Source organism: Hyla sarda, chromosome 9 (genome assembly GCF_029499605.1).
Source record: "Hyla sarda isolate aHylSar1 chromosome 9, aHylSar1.hap1, whole genome shotgun sequence".
Classification (NCBI taxonomy): domain Eukaryota; kingdom Metazoa; phylum Chordata; class Amphibia; order Anura; family Hylidae; genus Hyla; species Hyla sarda.
In genome coordinates, this window is record NC_079197.1 from 48,422,897 (window position 1) to 48,446,579 (window position 23,683).

Here is a 23,683-nt window from a genome sequence, read left to right on the forward strand (position 1 = left end):
GCGGTACAAGCGCTACACTGCGCTGTCACCGGCCGGCTCATGTATACACTGTCATAATTCATAATCCCCGCCGCCGGGAGAGGGGAGCTCTGATTAGTGGATAGCTATTAACCAATCAGAGCTCCCCTCTCCCAGCGAGAATTATGAATTATAAGAGCTGTATATAGGAGCTGGCGGCAGTGCAGTGTAGCCGCATGTACCGCTGGCTTATATAGTTAATAAATGCGGATCGCAAAAGGTCTCTGGAGAATGATCTGCTGTGATCTGCCCCTCTACCCTTGGACTACTACTCCCATCATGGGACAGAGTCTGTCCCATAATGGGAGTAGTTGTAGTACCGCAGCGCTGCTTAGGGATGGCACTTGCACATCCCCCGGCTGCGGGACATTTTGAACTACTACTCCCATCATGGACAGACTCTGCCCATGATGGGAGTTGTAGTCCAGGGGCTAAGGTGCAGATCGCATCGGGTCATTCTCCAGAGACCCGCTGCGATCCGCATTTATTAACTGTAAAAACCGGTGGTACATGCAGCAACATCGCGCTGCCACCGGCTTCTATATACAGTACACTGTCATAATTTATAATCGCTCACCCGGGAGAGGGGAGCTCTGATTGGTCAATAGCTATCCACCAATCAGAGCTCCTGTCTCCCGGCGGGGATTATGAATTATGACAGTGTACTGTATATAGAAGCCAGTGGCAGCGCGATGTAGCCGCAAGTACCACCGGCTTTATAATTTAAATGCGGATCGCAGCAGATCATTCTGGAGATCTGCTGCGATCCGCGTTTATAAACGGCATTCAGTTAACCCGGCGATGCGCGGCATCGCACGGGTTAAATGGCAGAAGCCCCGCTGTTTCCAGCAGGGGACAACTTCTACAACACCCCCCAGGACCATCTGTCGATGGTACTGGTCAGCGACCACTGTGATTGGTCCCTGTGGACCAATCACAGTGAATGAGCTGACTGGGGGGTAAAGTTCATTTCCCCTGCTCTGTCCACCGCTAAAAGGCCGGGCACAGAAGGGGAAGATGACGCCGAGAGCTGCGGTGGGGACCGCGGCACTTACCGAACAGCTGGAGGAACACGGGTTGGCGGCGGCAGGTAAGTGGAGGCGGCGGTGGCATCTGCATCAGAGGCAGCAGTGAAGCTCTTCACTGCTGCTTCTGGTAGTTTAAAAACTACAACTCCTAGCATGCCCAGACAGCCTTTGGCTGTCTGGGAATGCTGGGAGTTGTAGTTTTGCAACATCAGGAGGGCCGCAATTGGGAGACCACTGTACAGTGGTCTCCAATCTTTGCTCTTCCAGATATTTCAAAACTACAACTCCCAGCATGCCCAGACAGTCCAGGCATGCTGGGAGTTGTAGTTTTGTAACATTGGTCCTTCAGATGTTGCCGAACTACAATTCCCAGCATGCCTTGGCAGTCTGGACATGCTGAGAGTTGTAGTTTTGCAACATCTGGAGGACTACGGTTTGGACACCACTACACAGTGGTCTCCAAACTGTTCTCCTCCAGTTGTTGCCAAACTACAACTCTCAGCATGCCCTTCGGCTGCCTTGGCATGCTGGGAGTTGTAGTTTTGCAACAACTGGAGGCATACTGGTTGGGAAACATTGTCTGTTTCCTAACTCAGTGTTTCCCTACCTGTGCGCCTCCAGCTGTTGCAAAACTATAACTCCCAGCATGCACTGACAAACTGTACATGCTGGGAGTTGTAGTTTTGCAACAGCTGGAGGTGCACGGGTTGGGAAACACTGAGTTAAGTAACAAACTCTCAGTGTTTTGCAACCAGTGTGCCTCCAGCTGTTGCTTAACTACAGCCCCCCATGAAGGGAGTTGTAGTTTAGCAACAATTGGAGGCTCCCTGTTTAGGAACACAGTGCATTATGTGCGCTCTTCCCAGGGGAGAGCGCAAAAAATGTACTAACCCATATCTCTTGTTTTTCTTTCCTTCTCATTTCAGATACGTGAATGCGGAGGACTACGTCGGATTCGGTGGACTACGACGATGACCAGCGTTTTTTTTTTCAATAAAATGGTTAACGAGGGCTGTGGGGGAGTGTTTTTTTAAATACATTTTTTTTCAATGTGTCCGTGTTTTTTATAATTGAATTTTCAGGGTTAGTAGTGGAAGCTGTCTTATAGACGGAATCCATTACTAGGCTGGGGCTTAGCGTTAAGCCCCAAAAACAGCTGGCGCTAACCCCCAATTATTACCCCGGTACCCACCACAGGGGTTCCGGGAAGTGCTCATACCAACAGGCCCGGAGTGTCAAAAATGGTGCTCCTGGGCCTAGGCAGTAACAGGCTGGCATTATTTAGGATGGGGAGGGCCAGTGACAATTGTCCTCGCCAACAATGGTAATGTCAGGCTGTTGCTGCTTGGTTGGTATCTGGCTGATACTGAAAATAGGGGGAACCCTATGCGTTTTTTTTATTTTTATAAATAAAAATAAAAAAGGTGTGGTTCCTTCATTTTAACAGTATTCGCCAGATACCAACCAAGCAGCAACAGCCTGACATTACCAGGGTGGGCAAGGACCATTGTTACTGGCCCTCCCCAGCCTAAATAAAGCCAGCCTGTTACAGCCTATTTTTGACGCTCCGGGCCTGTTTGACGCTAAGCCCTGGCTTGGTAATGGATTCTGTCTACTAGACACCTTCCACTACTAAGCCTGAAAATGCAATTATAAAAGACACAACAGATTGAAAAAAAAATATATATTTAACCCCTTAAGGACTCAGGGTTTTTCCGTTTTTGCACTTTCGTTTTTTCCTCCTTACCTTTTAAAAATCATAACCCTTTCAATTTTCCACCTAAAAATCCATATTATGGCTTATTTTTTGCGTCGCCAATTCTACTTTGCAGTGACATTAGTCATTTTACCCAAAAATGCACGGCGAAACGGAAAAAAAAATCATTGTGCGACAAAATCGAAAAAAAAACGCCATTTTGTAACTTTTGGGGGCTTTCGTTTCTACGCAGTGCATATTTCGGTAAAAATTACACCTTATCATTATTCTGTAGGTCCATACGGTTAAAATGATACCCTACTTATATAGGTTTGATTTTGTCGCACTTCTGGAAAAAATCATAACTACATGCAGGAAAATTTATACGTTTAAAAATGTCATCTTCTGACCCCTATAACTTTTTTATTTTTACATGTATGGGGTGGTATGAGGACTCATTTTTTGCGCCGTGATCTGAAGTTTTTATCGGTATGATTTTTGTTTTGATCGGACTTTTTGATCACTTTTTATTCATTTTTTAATTATATAAAAAGTGACCAAAATACGCTTTTTTGGACTTTGGAATTTTTTTGCGCGTACGCCATTGACCGTACGGCTTAATTAATGATATATTTTTATAGTTCGGACATTTACGCACGCGGCGATACCACATATGTTTATTTTTTATTTTTTTTACACTGTTTTATTTTTTTTATGGGAAAAGGGGGGTGATTCAAACTTTTATTAGGGAAGGGGTTAAATGACCTTTATTAACACTTTTTTTTAACATTTTTTTTGCAGTGTTATAGGTCCCATAGGGACCTATAACACTGCACACACTGATCTCTAATGCTGATCACTGGCGTGCATTAACACGCCTGTGATCAGCATTATCGGCGCTTGACTGCTCCTGCCTGGATCTAAGGCACGGAGCAGTCATTCGTCGATCGGACACCGGGGAGGCAGGTAAGAGCCCTCCCGGTGTCCGATCAGCTGTTCGGGACGCCGCGATTTCACCGCGGCGGTCCCGAACAGCCCGACTGAGCAGCCGGGTCACTTTCACTTTCACTTTAGAAGCGGCGGTCAGCTTTGACCGCCGCTTCTAAAGGGTTAATACCGCACATCGCCGCGATCGGCGATGTGTGGTATTAGCCGCGGGTCCCGGCCGTTGATTAGCGCCGGGACCCACGCGATATGATGCGGGATCGCGGCGCGATCCCGCTTCATATCGCGGGAGCCGGCGCAGGACGTAAATATACGTCCTGCGTCGTTAAGGGGTTAAAAAAAACACTCCCCCACAGCCCTTGTTAACCTTTTATTGACATTTAAAAAAAAACGCTGTTCATTGTTGCAATCCACCAAATCTGACATAGTCCTCCGCATTCACGTATCTAAATTTCAAAGAAAAAAAATAAAAAAGTTTAGTAAATTTTTGGGTTTCCACACACCAGTAAAAATGCTAGTAAAAACACAAGAAAAAAACACAGCTGGGACAGTTTTTCTGGCATTTTTGCTGATGGACAAAAAACCTCAATGGAATCCGACCTCAAAGCAATAGAACAAAATCCTTACGTCCACTTTTCCTGTGAGGTAGAGAAGGAGTGTACGGTAGAGCGAGGGGGGTCGATTCTATATTTGCACAAAATTTATCAAAGGAGTGTACAGCCTTAGTAAATTCTGAGCAAGAGTGTACCATAGACAAGCAGTGTAAAGGGGTAGAACTGTGTCTACAATAGACAAATAATGATAAATTCCCCCTGGATGTATATAGCTGAGTACACTGCTCCTCTATCTTCCTCTGACACATACAGTTGAATGGAGTGGCAGTGCACATGTCTGACCAACTCTCTATTTAAACGGGGAAATTAACCTTTAATTCTACCTGTAGTGTACTGGTATTTATCTATTATGACTCAGTATATTATGACTGTGTAAAATAATAACATCTGCGCTAAGGCATAAGATGTTAAAAATGAAAAAGTGCAATATATATGTATAATAAATGGATACATATTTTTTCCCTTGGATGGCTGTGACAGATGCTGCTGACAGATGTGATCCTTTACCCTTAGGCTCCTAGGTTCCTATGTTTTACATATGTATTTTTAATGGTACAATATTGATTTGGTATTATAATAACTTATACAACTTGAACGGGCACTTAAAAAATATTTTTAATATGTAGTACATCTTGGCAAAAAGATTAACCTTTCAAATATACTTAAAAAAAATCTTCTTTTACTAGAAATCATGGCTGATAGGGGTCCCATTACCATCCTGAACATAATCCTGTCCAGCAGCAGCAGCATCTACGGCCTAGCCAGAGCCGGCATGTGTCCAACCATCCGGTGTCATATATATATATACCCAATTTATGTAGGTTTTATTTTATTATACTAATTTAAAAAATACAACTACATGCACCAAAATTAGCATGTTTAAAATTGGCATCTTCTGACCCCTATAACTTTTTTTATTTTTCTGTATATGGGGATGTATGAGGGCTCATTTTTTGTGCCATGGTTTGTAATTTTTATTGGTACCATTTTTGTTTTGATGGGACTTTTTGATCGCTTTTTATACTTTTTTTTTAAAGGTATAACAAACGACCAAAAATTTGCAATTTTGGACTTTGGATTTTTTTTTTACGTATACGCCATTGACCGTGTGGTTTAATTAACATTATATTTTTATAGTTCAGACATTTACACATGTGGCAATACCACATATGTTTATTTCTTTTTTGTTTACATTTTTTTATGGGAAAAGGGTGTGATTTAAATTTTTATTAGGGAAGGGGTTAAATCACATTTATTTATTTATTTTTACTTTTTTTCACAATTTTTTTGTCCCCTATGTGGAATATTACATGCAATCTTCTGATTGCATATACTGTTCAATGCTATGCCATAGCATAGATCAGTGTTATCGGTGCTCTGCTGATCCAGCCAATATCACCGTGGCAGTCTCGAACAGCCAGGACTGAGCCACCAGGACTGGTTTTACCTTCATGTTAGCATGGCAATCAATTTTGATTGCCACATCTAAGAGGCTAATGCTGGGCATCACTGCGATCGGTGATGTACGGCATTAGACATGGGTCCTGGTGGCTTATAGCCTGCGTCATAGCAGGGGAGCGGGCACAGGGCATACAACCTGCATCCTTAATAGGTTAATAAACTTGAAACACTCTTGGCATGCTACATCCTGAATTAACTAAATGTGACTGACTTGTTCAGCTTTGGCGCCCCACTTTTAATTTTGCCCACTGCCACATTAAGTCTAAAACCTGCCCTGGTCCCAGCTGAAGCACAGTCTGGACAAAGTGAGGGCAGGACTAGCACTTCTCTATGCTCAGTCATGTCCTTTCAGATTCATGCATGAAAACAGCGAGGAGGGGGTTACAGAGCAGCCTGCAGTAATTGAATGTGGAGAACCAGCACAACACAGAAGACTCAGGGAGGAAGGAAATGCATGGTGAGTGAGGATGGCCGCAATGCTTGCCTGAGACATGCCTCTTCCTAAGCAGTGGATTTCAGAATGAGTAAGCAGAAAAACATTTTTTTAACAGGGTTAGTAAACTCTAGAAGCATCAATGTACTGGAAGAGTCTTCTCCACCAGTGTAGGAGTAGTTACACATACTAAAGATTCAAACATTAAAAGGGAAAGAAATTTCAATGGGCACTGTCATTATAAAAAAAAATTTGCATATGATACAGCAGGTAAAATAAGTAAGATTTGTAATTTACTCCCTGAAAAATGTATTTTTATGTCACTATAATGGCCCTATAAATAAGCCCACTAGGTGTCTCCCTTCTGGTCCAGACTGCATTCAGTTTGCTCAAAAATTCAGGAAGTGCGGTCTGGCCATAGGCAGTGAATAGTACTTGCTCTCTGCCTGTGTATGAAACAGGGAAAGCGAGTACTATTCACTGCCTATGGCTAGACCACACTTCCTAAGTTTGGTCTCCTGCCAGGAGACCAATGCCTGTGCTTTTGATGCTTTGAATGCAGTCTGGAGCAGAAGCGAGACCCCTAGTGGCCAGATTTATAAGGCCATGAAAGTGACATATAAAATACATTTTTTTACAGGGATTAAATAAATGTGATTTATTTTACCTGCTGTATCATATGCAAAAAAATTATTTTAATGACAATTTTAATTCATGCTTTTCATGTTTGCAATTTAATTGTTCTTATTCAACAAAATATGTTTGTGGTGTTGAAAATGGACCCAGTAAAATACTCCAAATAAACCAAATATTTATTAGGACTGGATATGAGGTTGAGATATGAGGACAAGATATAAGGATGAGAGCGTCATTATTGCTTTTTCTCTCCCACAAGATTTAATTAGGAAGACCGAGCAATGCTGAGTGCTAGTATCCTATAAAAAGCACAAACTTTAAATATTTTATTCATAGAAAAAAAACTGTTGTCCAGCGCAACTTCTCGTAGTAAAAGCTTAACCTTAGCCATTGATTTCATACACACAACAATAAGGACCGAAAAGGTTGATGTGTTGTGAATTATAAACACCTCATTGCTATGGTGTTTAAAAACCAGTAAAAAAAAAAAAAAAAGAAAAGAAACCAATACTTATTTACTATCTCAAAAAAGCTTCTGAATGTACACCCTAACTCTATTGACAATGCAAACAACAAACGTACCAATAGGTTATTTTGTCATACAGTTGAAATTGGATACAACAAATGCAGAGTTATTGCAATCTCTAGAATATTGTAAAATGTTTGCTTGTTACACAAAATATTTGTGAGTATCCTGGGAAATACTAAACAGTTTCTTATTAGAGTTACATTTGGGGGTCAGAATAATTCTGCCTGAACCTTTCTTAATTTTGTGAGAACATGATGTAGACATCTGTGGAAATAGTAAAGCAGATATGCTAGGACATTGTGGTAATTGTTTATAAGAAAATATAAAGGTATTGTTTCAATTGCAAGCAAAACCTTTAAAACCAATTTAAAAATAATTATATTTTTAAGATTAATTTATTTCTGTTTTCATTCAGTGAACTAACAAAGATCATAAAAATTAATGGAAAAGTTAACTGGAAACTTTATCCTTAACCAGTGAAGCCCATTTTTTAATTAATGTGTTTACATAATGTAGTATACGATTACCCAAATCTCCTCTTATCTATTTAAAAATAAGTACACACTGTACATATAGAATATCACATGGAAAAAACATTCAACAAAATGGCTTACACAAATAATCAGATGCACTCTGCTCTATTATCCTCTATTATCCTTCAGTCAGTATCAAATAACTAATCTGTGGAGTTCTAGTACCTGTGTCGTTGCTACAAATATGAAAAATTTTTGTGTTGCTGAGAAACCTCTTGGATCTTTAATTGGGGTACTGTGAATTAACCTTTACAACTGTCTTTCACGTATTACACTGCCATTACAGCATACACTGAGGTATCACAGACATGTAAGGATTAAACATTTGCAGAACCTTTGTGTCATATAAGTCAATCATTGGTCCCATGACACATTCCCCAGCTAACTTCTACCTAGTATCTAGTCCAACCCCTTCTCCCCCCACAGGGCGTGACCCAAAAACTAGATTAGTGTGGCCAAGGCTGAAGAGAGAACATCTAGTCTAGTCAGAGTCTGGCTCTAGTGAGCTGTTAGGGAGCAGGATGTGGATCTTCTAACCTGTTTTGCTGAAGACTTTGACCGTATCGGTGAGCAGAGTCTAAGGTACCGCTGGTCTTCACCAGAGCCCTCCGCACGGCAGAATGGGCTTGCTGCAGCAGGCGACATCCAGGTCGCTACCCTCAACACGGCTTGAGGGTAGCTGGGCTAGGCGAAACCTTTGCGAAACCTTGGCGTGGTGTGCGGGCTCAAGTGTGTCCTTCATATAAGGATATACTGGCTAATGTCTCAATTTTACATCAGTTTTGAGAGTTAGCTAATGTCATTGTCTACATTAACCACAGCAGTGAAACCACATTTTGATCCATAGGTGCAGGTCCTCCACCCCAACGTAGGTGCACAACTGCACTTGGGGTTGAGCACCTTGTATCACCTTAGATCACGTCAATGTAATCTTTTGTACCAAAGGATAAGGCAGTAGCGTAGTCAAACGTAGCAGAAGGTCAAGGAAGGCAGCAAAGGTGCAAAGTCAAATAATGTAGCGGAAGGTCTGGATACACGGATAAGGCAACAGGCAATATGGAACACTTAATCTCAAGCTAGGGGCACGGAAGATCTGGCAGGGAAATGTGGGAGGTGCAGGTCATTTATAATGTAGTGTCAGGTGGAACAACTAATAATGAGCGTACTGGCCCTTTAAATTTCAGAGCTCTGGCACGGGTCCCCGTCTCCCCAGAACGGAAACCCAGAGGAGGAGGTAGCATGGTGAGTGACGGGCTCAGATTCGCATGCGGGCGCGTCCCGCGATGCAAATCACAGCCCCGCCGGCAGTTGGGGATTCAAGGACCATGCGGCGTTCAGAAACAAAATGGCGGAGATAGTCTCCCAAGACCTGGTTCACTCTTTCGGCCTGTTCATTGGATTGTGGGTGGTAACCTGAAGAAAAATCTAATTTTAACTTGAAGACGTGAACAGAGAGCCCTCCAAAACTTAGAGACAAACTAGACTGCACGGCCAGAGACAATATGAGAGGGCAATCCATTCAAGCCTTGGTGCAGATGGTAATCCTGGCACAAAATGAGCCATTTTAGAGAACCGGTCCACAACAACCCAAATGACCGTATTTTCACCAAAATAGGGAAGGTCAGTAATAAAGTCCATTGTAAAATCTATCAAAGGCTGCTCTGGAACTGGCAAAGAATGAAGTAGACCAGCAGGCTTGGAACAGGGGGTCTTGTCCCGGGCACAAACTGAACAAGATCAGACAAAATCAATGACATCCTGTTTAAAGTGGACCACCAATACTGTTGGGCGATGAGCTGTATGGACTTATGAATTCCAGCATGACCGGCCAGAAGAAAGGAATGACCCCATTTTGGGACTCGGAGTCTTAAACGGGGAGGTACATAAGTCTTCCCTGGTGACAAGTGCTGAAGACTCACTGGCGCTGCTGAGATGAGACGATCAGGGGGAATAATATGTTGTGAATGACATTCCATGCCTTGAACATCAGAGGATCTGGACAGAGCGTCGGCTCGAAGATTCTTCTCTGCAGGAAGGAAATGGATTAAGAAGTTAAACCTAAAGAAGAACAGAGATCAACTAGCCTGTCGGGGGTTGAGACGATAGCAGACTGGAGATAGAGCAAGTTATTGTGGTCAGAATAGATAGTAAGTGGGTGTACAGAGCCTTCCAAGAGGTGATGCCATTCTTCTAATGCCAACTTAATGGCCAAGAGCTCGCAATCTCCAATGTTGTAATTTCACTCCAAGGAGAGAAAGTTTTAGAGAAAAATCTGCAGGTTAAAGTGCTCCCCTTAGAAGACATTTGTGTTAACACTGCACCTGCTCCAACTGAAGAAGCATCCACTTCGGGTCTAGATAGAACCGGAGCAGTAGCGAAGGCGGACTTTAACTGTTTGAAAGATTCATCAGTCTCAGGAGTCCAAACTTTTGGATCAGAAGTCTTCTTGGTAAGTGAGAAGATGGGGGCAACCGCAGTGGAGTAGTGAAGAATAAATTGCCGATAGTAATTGGCAAAGCCAAGGAAACACTGAATCTCTTTCAAGCCAGAAGGTTGAGGCCAGTCCAGTAATGCAGACAACTTGTTGGGATCCATTTGAAGACCTTGACTGGTAATAATATACCCCAGAAATGGAAGGCTGTTTTTTTCAAAAGTACATTTCTCTAGTTTAGCATAGAGATAATTTTAATGGAGGTGCTGTAACACTTGACAGAGGTGAGAGCGATGAGACTGGATATTGGGCGAGTAGATGAGTATGTCATTCAAATAGACAACGACACGAGTATAGGAGGTCACTAAAAATATAATTAACAAACTCCTGGAAGACTGCTGGAGCATAGCAGAGTCAGAATGGCATCACAAGATACTTAAAATGTCCATCACAAGTATTGAATGCAGTCTTCCATTCGTCCCCTTCTCGTAAACGAATCAAGTTATAGGCCCCACGGTAGTCGATGCAAGGATGCAAAGACCCGTCTTTTTTTTCCATGAAGAACCCGGCTCTGGCATGGGAAGAGGACTTCCTGATAAATCCCTTCTAAAGGTTCTCCTGGATGTAATTGGACATGGCCTTAGTTTCAGGAACAGACAAGGGGTAGATTCTGCCCCTGGGAGGTGTGGTGCTGGGTAATAAGTCAATAGGACAATCATAAGGACGATGTGGGGGTAAAACTTTAGCTTGCTTTTCACTGAAGACATCAGCAAAGTCCTGAAGGAATGAAGGCAAACCAGGTAGAGGACAAGATGATGGTTCCAATTTAGACAAACGTATATGAATACAGTGGTTGTTGCACTGTGGACCCCTGTGAAGAACTTCTCCAGTTTTCCAATCCAACTGCGGAGCATGGAATTGCAACCAAGGTAGGCCAAGTAAGAGAGAAGAAATACAATGAAGGACAATTTCTCCTTTTGTGAGACTTCGACCTGCATAGCAGCCAGGGACCCGCCCATAATGGCGGACATCCGCGATCACGCGGATGTCCGCCATTAACCCCTCAGATGCCGTGATCAATACAGATCACGGCATCTGCAGCATCGCGGTACTTTGAATGGATGATCGGATCGCCCGCAGCGCTGCAGCGGCAATCCGATCATCCAGCATGGCAGCTGGAGGTCCCCTCACCTGCCTCCGCTACCTTCCACGGGTCTTCTGCTCTGGTCTGCGATCGAGCAGACCAGAGCAGAAGATGACCGATAATACTGATCAGTGCTATGTCCTATGCATAGCACTGAACAGTATTAGCAATTGAATGATTGCTATAAATAGTCCCCTATGGAGACTATTAAAGTGTAAAAATAAAGTAAAAAAAGTAAAAAAAATAAGTTAAAAAAATGTGAAAAACCTCCTCCCCCAATAAAAACTAAAATTGTCCCATTTTCCCTATTTCACCCCCAAAAAGTGTAAAAAAAAAAAAATCCCAACTATTAAAATAAAATGTTATTTATACCGTACGGTGAACGGCGTGAAAGTAAAACAAAAAAAAAAAAAGTCCAAAATAGCTGTTTTTTTTTAATAAAATTTTATTCCCAAAATTTTTTTATAACAAAAGTATTAAAAGGTTTATATAAGCAAATATGGTATCAATAAAAAGTACAGATCACGGCGCAAAAAATGAGCCCCCATACCGTCGCTTATACGGACAAATGAAAAAGTTATAGGTCTTCAAAATAGGGGGATTTTAAACGTAGTTTGGTTAAACAGTTTGCGATTTTTTTTTAAGCGCAACAGTAATAGAAAAGTATATTATCATGGGTATCATTTTAATCGTATTGACCCAATGAATAAAGAACACATGTCAAAACCTTCCAAAACAAAACCTTCCAAAATTAGCAAAATTGCAGTTTTCTTTTTAATTTCCCCACACAAATAGTATTTTTTTGGCTGCACCATACTTTTTATGGTAAAGTGAGTGATGGCAATACAACGGACAACTGGTCGCGCAAAAAACAAGCCCTCATACTAGTCTGTGGATGAAAATATAAAAGTGTTATAATTTTTTGAAGGCGAGGAGGAAAAAACGAAAATGTAAAAAGCCCATATTGTCCTTACAGAGGTATTCCAGGAAAAAACGTTTTTTTTATATATCAACTGGCTCCAGAAAGTTTAACAGATTTGTAAATTATTTCTATTAAAAAATCTTAATCCTTTCAGTACTTATGAGCTTCTGAAGTTAAGGTTGTTCTTTTCTGTCGGAGTAATCTCTGATGACACGTGTCTCGGGAAATGCCCAGTTTAGAAGCAAATTCCCATAGCAAACCTCTTCTAAACTGGGCGGTTCCCGAGACACGTGTCATCAGAGATTACTTAGACAGAAAAGAACAACCTTAACTTCAGAAGCTCATAAGTACTGAAAGGCGTGATGAAAGGGATATTCATTCCCTGAAAAGCGTTGTGTGTATACCAATAAATGGTTAAACCTACCTGAACTCATCCTTCAAATTATTACAGCAGCACAATATCAAGCTTCCAGTTTCCTCTATCCTTTGTATCCTGCTATGCACGCCGGTGATCCAGCGTGGGAAGCCGCTGCAGCTGTTTTATTCATTTCTCATGCGAAGTGTCAGTGTTGTGCCTGCAGATTGCACAACTTAACCAGGTAAGCACGGTCCGCACTGGCATGGAAGAGCTCCTGTTTTGTTCTATATGACCACACAGGTAGCTGGGCTAGGCGATGTACCGAAAGATAAGGCAGTAGCGTAGTCAAATGTAGCAGAAGGTCAAGGCAGGTGGCAAAGGTGCGAAGTCACATAACATAGCAGAAGGGTTGGATACACGGATAAGGCAACAGGCAATATGGAACATTTAATCTCAGGCTAGGGGCCTTGAATATCTGACAGGGAAGTGTGGGAGGTGCAGGGAATTTATAATGTAGTGCCAGGTGTTACAACTAATTATGGGCATACTGGCCCTTTAAATTTCAGAGCTCCGGCGTGCGTGCACCCTAGGAGACGGGGATGTGCGCGTCTGAGCTGAGACCCAGAGGAGGAGGCAGCAGCAGAGCATGGTGAGTGACGGGATTCGCATGCAGGCGCGACCCGCGAGGCAAATCCCAGCCCCGCTGGCAGTCGAGATTTCAGGGACCGTACGCTCACGGTCGGAGCTTGCGCCCGGAGTGCAGTGTAAGGCATGAGCCTAGTGTATACATCTCTCCTAGATCTGCTCCTACCAGGTAGATCAGTCATAAAAGTGTTTACACCTAATCACAGTATACCTCAAAGGTTCAGCCAAGTAGGTTCAGGCCTATCCTGTGCCCTGTTCAAGCCAAAGCCTGATACAAGCCAGTCTCAATTTATGTTCCATTTGCAAGAACCATCTATCCTGAGCCAGATCTGCATTGTGTGCACAGTGATCATGACACTATGCAGAGTTTGGAGGATTTCTCGAAAAAGGCGTTGTGCTTCAAGTTCCTGATCTGAGAAGAAGTATCTACTAGTCAGAGGGGGAGAATTGATGAACAAGGGCCCCTCTGTGTACACTAATATCTTCCATAAAATTCCCAGTTGTTTGCAAGATACAAAAGTGTCCAGATTTTTTTATTCCTGCACTTCATACCATAGGTATAACCCAAGTGACAAAAAAGGTCTTGGGCTCACAGGTGATCATCATCAGTTAAGCAAGACCACCCTGCCAAGTGACATTACTAGCTGCTTCTTCCAAGGAATTAATACTTCCAGCTTTACTTGTAATACCATTCCCATTCTTTACTCTGTGCACTACATATTCCTCACATATATCTCTTCAGTTTCTAGCAGTTGACCTTCCAGGGCAATTTTTCCAGCTCCCTTTATACATATAGGGGAAGATTTATCAAAACCAGTCTAGAGGAAAAGTTGCTTAGTTGTCCATAGCAACCAATCAGATAATTTTTCAGAGGCCTTTTCAGAAATAAAAGAATCAATCAGATTGCTTGCTATGGGCAAATCAGCAATTTTTCTTCTAGACAGGTTTTGATAAATCTCCACCATAATTTTTCCCTAATATTACAGCTATATTGCTATAACCATATCTTTATAATTAATATTTTAAAGGGGTTATCCACCTTAAGGAAATATTTAGTACTTACCTGTCAAACAGTAATTGTAACGCCGAGCGCTCCGGGTCCCGCTCCTCCCCCGTTCTGTTCATGCTTGCAGCGCCCCGGTCAGACTTGCTGACCAGGAGCGCGGCTCTGTGTCCCCCGATCATCCCGATCATCTCACCATCTTGTTGCCTTGTGCCCTGAGAAAGCGTTTAGTGTGTTCCCTTGCCTGTGTATCCAGATCTTCTGCTGTTGCCCCTGACTACGAACCATTGCCGCCTGCCTTGACTTTCTGCTACGTCTGATCTCGCCTCTGTCTAGTCCTTGTGTACCGCGCCAGTCTCATCTGCCAGAGAGGTTGAGTCGCTACTGGGGGACACGACCTGGTAGTTACCGCCGCAGCAAGTCCATCCCGCTTTGCGGCGGGCTCTGGTGAACACCAGTAACTACTTAGAACCGATCCTCCAGAACAACACGCGCCATCGCCTCTCTGGCACAGAGGATCCACCTCCTGTGTCCTCACCAGCCGCCAGTCCGGATCCTGACAGCAATGGACATGTTTAAGCAGTATTTGTGCTTGTCTTGAAGCTATATGGCTGTGTTGTAAGCCCACTATAATGCTGTGGCTTTATTTTTGTGATATAGCTATTTCCTGTTTGTATTTCCTACCTCCAACTACAAGCCCCAGGATTCATTTTATGTAAGTGTGAGGTCACTTTTCTCCCTCCCATAACCCACTCATTGAAGCACACCTTAGCTGCCTTCCATGCTGTGCTGTAAACAATAGACCAGTGTTTTCTAACCAGGGTGCTTCCAACTGTTGCAAAACTACAATTCCCAGCAAAATTATCTTCCTCCCACCCATCGGTCGATCCACCCATTGAAGCAGAAAGGCTCCCTTTAAACCCCTGACTAAGGATGTAATGTCTCGGGCCACACTGCAACCTGGAAAAACCTGAGACAACACTCATTTTGTATGCTGTTAAAAATAAAAATCAGTGCAAAGATCACATAAGAATTGTGAGACCACCATCAAACACTGGTACAGAAACTATATAATGAACTGCACTAACTTTACAGCCCCTGTAGCACAGTCAAATAAAAAAAAAAATCCTGGAATCCCTGTATGAACCCACTTAATACCCTTTACCTATACAAATGATTTGGCATTTCTTAAATGGTGAAAACTACAATAGGAAGAATAAAAAATATGGGAAAAATGAACCCCAAAAGTTAATTTAAATATAAATAAGGAAACAGGAATGCAACTTTGTGGAACAAACTACAGATACTAATGTTAGTCAAAAAGGGAATTAAGTCAAGTAGGTTGCTCTGTGGTTTCACCCCTAAATCCCTGTTTCCATTTATATAATTTACAAAAAACATGTTTAGCCTTTGTGGTTTTTTTTTTGTTTCTTGTATGCTTTCCACTTACCTCCTTCTAGTAACCCCAAACATGACACAGACCATTTCAATTTACAATTTTGAAATTCTGTTATACAGTTTGTTTTTTTTGTTTGTTTTTTTGTTTGTTTTTACACGTTTAGTATGACACGCTGACATTTTTAGGAATACTTAAAATGTGCTGGCTATGTTAAATATAAGATACATAAAACAACAACTTTGAAACAACTGGCCTGTGCTATTTATCCTGTATGGATTCATTCTGTTCTTTTTTTTATAATGTTATAATTCTGGTTATTAATCTGAACATCACATTTCCACCAATGTAACATTTAACTGAAGCTTTCTGGATAATCACAGAGTACAATTAGCTGTAGAGGAAATCAATGACTGACAGCTCTTCAATTGCTACACATGAAGGTTTGAAGGAATTTTGTATAATTAATGTATAACTATTTGTTTTTAATAAACTATGAACTTCCATTCATAGTAACACATAGTTTGCCAACATTTTTAATAATGGGCACATTTCTTCTAACAAACCCTATTTTTCTTTTCTTGAACAATGTAGGTTGAGATCTAAATGAAGGATTTTAACCTATTCTGCCTGGTATGCTGTAAATATGGTGCCAAATTAATGTTGCATGAGAAAAGTAGATTTTTTTTATTGCTATATACCCATATTGGGGAGCAGCCTCGGTTAGACAGATCTAGCTATATGATGTATGAAAAATGTTTTATAACAAACTGGAGATTTACTAAGACTGGCATCTCACATGTTGTTCTTAAGTAAACGTTCTCTCAATAAACTTGGTTTATCTCTCACACTGTTATGAACCAAATTAGGAAACATATGGCAGTTAGAAGCTGGGGTAGATTTCCGGCATAGTTTTTTTTTCTTTTTCTTTTTATGAATCTACTGGGTCATGTGAGGCCAAACCCAAATATATATATATATATGTATATATATATATATATATATATATATATATATATATATATATATATATATAACATTTATCAAAGCATTTAGTAGATTTTTGTTGCTTAAAATGTGCGACTACTCTATTTTTTGTGTGACTTTTTGATTGTGCAGTGCCCTAAGGAAAAAAAAGAAACTTGCTTACCAAAGCAAAAAGTGTTTTTTGACTTGAAGTGGTCCGAAATTTATCAAGTGCAAAAGTCGCAAAAAAGTCGCATCACATGAAAAAAACCTACTAAATTTACTCCAGCTCAGACATGGAGCAGAAAAAATAAAAAATAAAAAATTGCTTACATGAAAGAAATTTATCAACAGGCTGAAACCAGTTGATAAATAAGTTGCACATAAGCAAAACAAAAAAAGTAAGAAAAAAAGAACTAAAAAAGGAATACATAAGCAAACATTGATAAATGTCCCCCTATATGTCTACTGTTTCGTTGTGTGAGGACCATTGATGGGGGGAGGGGATCAATTATGGTTGCCTCTGTACAGACACTCAAACTGCCCAGAAAAGTTAGTTTTGGCTGAGATGACAGCTTGGTATTTTAAATGATGAGGGCTTGTAGCAGATATTGGAGCGGGCCTTAGAGTCGAGGGAAAAGGGGGAGAGGGGTGTTAGTAGTCCTTAAGAAAACTTTGTTCCAAATGTGGGGTAAGTTAAGCTCAGGTGATGTTCAATAGAAGTGCCAGGTGCTTGTGAGTGAGTATTGCTTGCTAAGGCAATTCCCTAGAAGGAGCTATGAATGAACAGGTGACTGACAGTGAGAGGCGTTTGTGTCAAGGCCTGAAGAGACTATATAGAAAAAATCAGGAGAGCTTCTATATGAAGAATCTCAGGAATAGTGCAAAGCTAGTAGCCAGTGCGGACCGTGCTCACCTGGTGAAGTTGTGCAATCTACAGGCACAACACTGACACTTCGCATGAGGAATGGATCAAACAGCTGCAGCGGCTTCCCACACTGGATCACCGGCATGCATAGCAGGATACAGAGGATAGAGGAAACTGGAAGCTTGATATGGCGCTGCTGTAATAACTTGAAGAATGAATTCAGGTAAGTTTAACCATTTATTGGTACACACACAACGCGTTTCAGGGAATGAATATCCCTTTCATCACGCCTGATGAAAGGGATATTCATTCCCTGAAACGCGTTGTGTGTGTACCAATAAATGGTTAAACTTACCTGAATTCATTCTTCAAGTTATTACAGCAGCGCGATATCAAGCTTCCAGTTTCCTCTATCCTCTGTATCCTGAAGAGACTATAGTAAGTCTGTCAAGAGTGGGTAGACCACTCTACTCAGAAAGCCCTTCAGTAATTGTTAATGAGAGACAGCCAGTTGCTCCCTAGTAAATTGATAAGTATCTCATTACTAAGAGCAACCTGATCACAAATAGGGGTCCTTTGTCCCCCATATGAATAGAGTGGCATGGGGTGGACATAGATAACTGAGTATGGTGTGTGGCTGTCTCTTCATTAGTTCCACAGAGTTGATTGGAGTGCAGTCCACATGCCCAAATGCCACTCCATTCAAACTAGCAAACATTAAACCCCGGTTTCCAAGTGGAGTCACCTGTAAGCAGACAATTATTATCTTATGAGTAGATAATATAATATAATATAAGTCTTGTTCATGAAAAGACCCTTTCCTGTAGTCTAGGAAAAGTACAGAAAATGTAACAACTGACCATACATGCAGTGAATGAGTTAATAAAAAGAGCACATGAACAGTTTTTGCATCCCAAAGTGCTTGGTGATCAGTGTTATTTATTTATTTTTCTCCCCTTATCCCTTTTCTATACTTCACCCATGAGGATTATTGAATTAAATCTACCTTTTAGCATTATGTTACATATAGATCCAATACCCTGTGCTTATTTATTGTTTTTTTCTTTACAGAAGTTAAGGTCAGTAAGGTCATATGCTGAAGATAGCAAGGACTAAAGGGTCCTTGAGACATTTTAAATAGGCAATGTCATTTCAATAAACTTTACATAGATCAACAGTACAATAAAATATTAGAAATGTTAGAAAGGGTCCTTGAGACATTGTATTTTAAATAAGCAATGTCATTTCAATAAACTTTACATAGATCAACAGTACAATAAAATATTAGAAATGCTCACAATAAAATGCTTCTTTCTCCTGTTATTATTCAATGGCCTTTATTATAGTTACATAGTTAGTACGGTTGAAAAAAGACATACGTCCATCAAGTTCAACCAGGGAATTGAAGGGTAGGGGTGTGGTGGGATATTGGGGAAGGGATGGGATTTTATATTTCTTCATAAGCATTAATGTTATTTTGTTCCAGGAATGTACCTAATCCTGTTTTTATCTCAATTATATTTGCAGTATATTTGCATTATCTCATACAGATGCCCTTCCACTTATATTTACAACCTAATAAAATAAGACACATAAGAAAGGAGGATGGGACACCTATTGATGTATTTGCAAAAATAACTATTTGTTTTGTTTGTTTTTTTCTTTTAAATTTATTTGTATTCAAACTACCCAGTCTACATTAGGATGGATGAGTAAAGAAACTAGAGCCAAACTTTGCTCAACCCTCCTACTACTCTCTCGGTTACTCTGCATTACAAGCTGTTGGTTCACTTTACAAGTGAAAAAGAAACACATAAACCCTTCTGTATGCTTACTTCTCAAAGTTATGTTGTTTGCCTTGGCAGAAACTTTCTAAGAACTTTCCTCAATACACACGCCGGACACATGGCATGTGAGATATACTATAGAAAGAAGAGGGGAGCAAAATAGTCATTGAGATGCCCTAAACTTTGCTACCATTTTATGTGCTATACTGGAGGCCTGTAAAGAGTGAGAGGTGAGCCAAGACTCACAGAAACAGCCCATAAATCTGTATGGCAGTGTGCTGTGCACCTGCTGACACTAGCGTCACAAACACCACGTTCCTTATTTCCATCTTTCCAGCATTGTCTCTAAGTTTCCATTTCTATAAAGAAAAGCTTCATTACTTTTACTGAAAAAGTTCATTCCTTTTTATTTTACAAAAGTAGAGCTGCCCAGCTGCTTCTTTTATGTACACTCTCAGTTTCATTCAACAAAAGAATATGTTTTGCCATATATACTTCTTACTTCTGCAATACCATCAGTTCAGATTAGGGAAAATAAAACAGGTCTGTTGTAGTAAGAGAGTAAAGTTTGCATACCCTCTCATGCTAAAACACAAAGGTGTGCTGATAATGAAGTTGCGGTAAAATAAAATAAACTATATAAAAAAAGTAACACAGTTCAGAAGTGTATCCAGCTCTTCCCTTGTAAGTTGCCACTCCACTACGGACCCAGCCCGGACTAGGCTGTATAGTAAACGGCAAAAGGAAAGGATGTCCAATGCAGCGAAAGCTCAAATGCTAAAAATGTTTATTCTGCCACGGCAGCACACAGGTAACAATGAACAGCAGTGACGCGTTTCGACCGCCTAGGCGGTCAAAACGCGTCACTACTGTTCATTTTTACCTGTGTGCTGCCGTATCAGAATAAATAATTTTAGCATTTGAGTTTTCGCTGCGCTGGACATCCTTTCCTTTTGCTAAATAAAAAAAGATGTTAAAAGGATTCAGTATAATAGAGTATAATTAATAGATTTTAGTTGGGAAAGGTGCTTCTTCCAACAGAGTGAATTCTCCTTTACCTGCTCATAGGCTGTCAGAAAATATTTAAAAGCTTTGGCTGCCAAAAATTACCTAAAGTAAAATAGTAATAGACTAGGAGGAGGGAGATGCAGCTTCAGTTTATCTCTTTAGTGTTTGTATGAGACAACATGGTATAGAAGGGGAAGCATCAGGGTAAATATGTCTATTTGGCTCAAAGCACAGTTCTGAAATCACACCAGACTGAGACAATTGAATTTGTAAGAATGGAAAGATAAAATGTGCATTTCCAAAGTTCAAAAGAAGGACAAAGATCCAAAATATAAAGGCTAGACCAAAACAAACCTTGCATAAAAGTAAATATAGGAATCATTGCAGTATAACTTATTAGAGAAAAATGCCTCTTTCTCCTCTTATGGACTAAAGCATCTTCTTTGCATCTTGCATTAACAATTACAAACATCCATACAGAGACACCAAGACAAAGCTGCATTTGCAGCTACACTGCTGCATTATTGCTGTCTGCTCCAGAGTAAGGTTGGGTTCACATCTGGACACAACTGATGCCACAACTGATGACAAGTTGTCATCAGTTGCATGGCATCCGGCGTCCATTGTTTCTGCACGGCGGACAGGGGAACACAGCAAGCTGTGTTCCCTTGTCCGGTGCTTTCTGGCGTGTCCAACCATCCAGCGTCAAAATTGAGATGCTGGATGAATGGGATCAGTTCTCGCATCAGTTTCCCTCCAATTCACGCAGGAGGGAAAATATGCTGGATGCCTGATATATGTGAACCCGGCCTAAGAGAGAAGCAAGATGTCCTCTTCTGTGTGCATACAGCATATAGGAAACATCATGGCAGCTAGTCTCCGCTCAAATTTCTTTAAAAGGGTTCCACAGATCTTTATATTATTTTTCAGTTTCTATTGTTGAAAAGGATATGTTTGTGCATGTGTTTAGTGCCATAAAACTTCATAAATAACTGAAAGCAATTAGGTTGTAGTCAGACAGAACACTGTAATGTGTCAACTCATCGTATATGTTCCCTTCCTTTAAAATTCCACTTAGCACCTTTTGCTTTCAGCAGATCAATGACAGCCATGACAAACCACTGCTGAGATAAATAGTATTCTTTGATGGAATGTAAGTAGCTATCCAATGAAAATAAGTCACATGATTTGTAGCCTCTCAAAACTGCAACGAGTGAAAAATGTGTGGCTTTTAATGTGTAAATCAAATGTCAATGGATCAAAACTGAATGACGTAGGATTTTCATGTGGACCGGAGTCGTTTAATCCATGGTGCAGGGAAGCATACATATTTTTTGATTCAAGATTTCTTGGAATGATCTTTGTAGTTTCTCCTTTACCATCTGGTATCTTCTATTGGATAACTCAGGTAATTACTCTAAGTGACAGGAATGAGGCTGCATGCTTCAAAGGTACTCACTGTACACCATTACACCACTTGTAGATATGGAGAGGGATGCAAGCTGAACGAGGAGAATTATTATCAGCTCTCTAAAGGAGGACATGATACCACTTCACAGATCAGGAGAACCTCATTAATAGGTCAGGATGAAGTTGGAAGTTACTCTGCTGGGAGGACAAGTACAAATTATATAGGCCCAGAGTGAAAAGACTAAAATAGGTTATGGTTTATATCACATGTCCTTGTACAGGCTACGGATAGAGAACACAGAGATAGCAGCAGAGGATAGAAGAGGCGACTTTTGTTAATGTGATGAAAAATGGACTGACATTTATTCTAGGTAGCAGTTGAACAAGACCCCTAGTGGTTAGGGTTCTTTTTTTTTTTTTTTTGGGGGGGGGGGGTTGTTTACATGAGATTGAAATGCTGCAGATTTGTTAGGGGCTTTTACTTCCCTATTAGAGGTATAGAGGAAGAGTGTTGCAGTTGCCCAGAGCAACCAATCAGATTGCTTCTTTTATTTTTAAAAAGGCCTCGGAAGCATGAGAGAAGCCATCTGATTGGTTGTTATGGGCAACTGCACACTCAACTGCACACAGGATTTGATAAATTTCCCCCAATGTTTCCCTTTAATTTACCAGGAATAGGGGGGGGGGGTGAAAAAGGAGACAGAGAAAGCGGCGCTCTGATAGTGTAGTGTAGTAAATTTAGATGATAAAGGTGTGAAAAAAGGCAGAAATACCACTCACCTTGTTACGTTGTGCTAATGGCAGGCACAACTCTGAGAAGCGCTTCAAGTAGGTTGTGGCATGGTCTAGGTGCCGCCGATCATTGTTGTGGCATGGTCCAGGTGCCGCCGATCATTGGTACCGCTGGCAGCAGTCAGGAATGTAGCTGGAGGTACTCCCCTGGAGAACATATTTTTTTTTTAATCAACTGGTGCCAGAAAGTTAAAAAGATTTGTAAATTACTTCTATTTAAAAATCTTAATCCTTCCAGTACTTATTAGCTGCTATATGCTCCACAGAAAGTTCTTATCTTTTTGAATTTCCTTTCTGTCTGACCACAGTGCTCTCTGCTGACACCTCTGTCCATTTTAGGAATTGTCCAGAGCAGGAGAGGTTTGCTATGGGGATTTGCTCCTACTGTGGACAGTTCCTTAAATGGACAGAGGTGTCCGCAGAGTGCAGACAGCAGAGAGCAGACAGAAAGGAAATTCAAAAAGAAAAGAACTTCCTGTGGAACATACAGCAGATGATACATACTTAATATTTTTAAATAGAAGTAATTTACAAATACATGCAATGAAGAAATGATTGGATGGCACTCACCAAGGTCATGGTTTCTTATCCTTTATTCATAAAGCATAAAAGGCAAAGATGCGGTGTCAAGCAGGTATACTGGCGAGGATGCCGGGAGCCTCTGCGTGGAGGCTCCCGGCGTCCTCGCCAGTATACCTGCTTGACACCGCACCTTTGCCTTTTATGCTTTATGAATAAAGTATAAGAAACCACGACCTTGGTGAGTGCCATCCAATCATTTATTCATTGCATATTTGAAGTTACACTCCTTTTCTACTGATTGAGCAACACCTACAGTCAAAGTTATTCACCTGTTTATCTTTTGCACTCTTTTGGACTATCAGCAGTGCCAGTCTATATCTCACCATATTAATTTACAAATATGTTTAACTTTCTAGTACCAATTGATAAAAAAAAAAAAATAAATGTTTTCCAGGGGAGTACCCCTTTAAGCACTTCCCTCCACAGCTTGCAGAGCTCTTCATCTAGCTGCACTAGACTTGCTCCATATCCATATTGG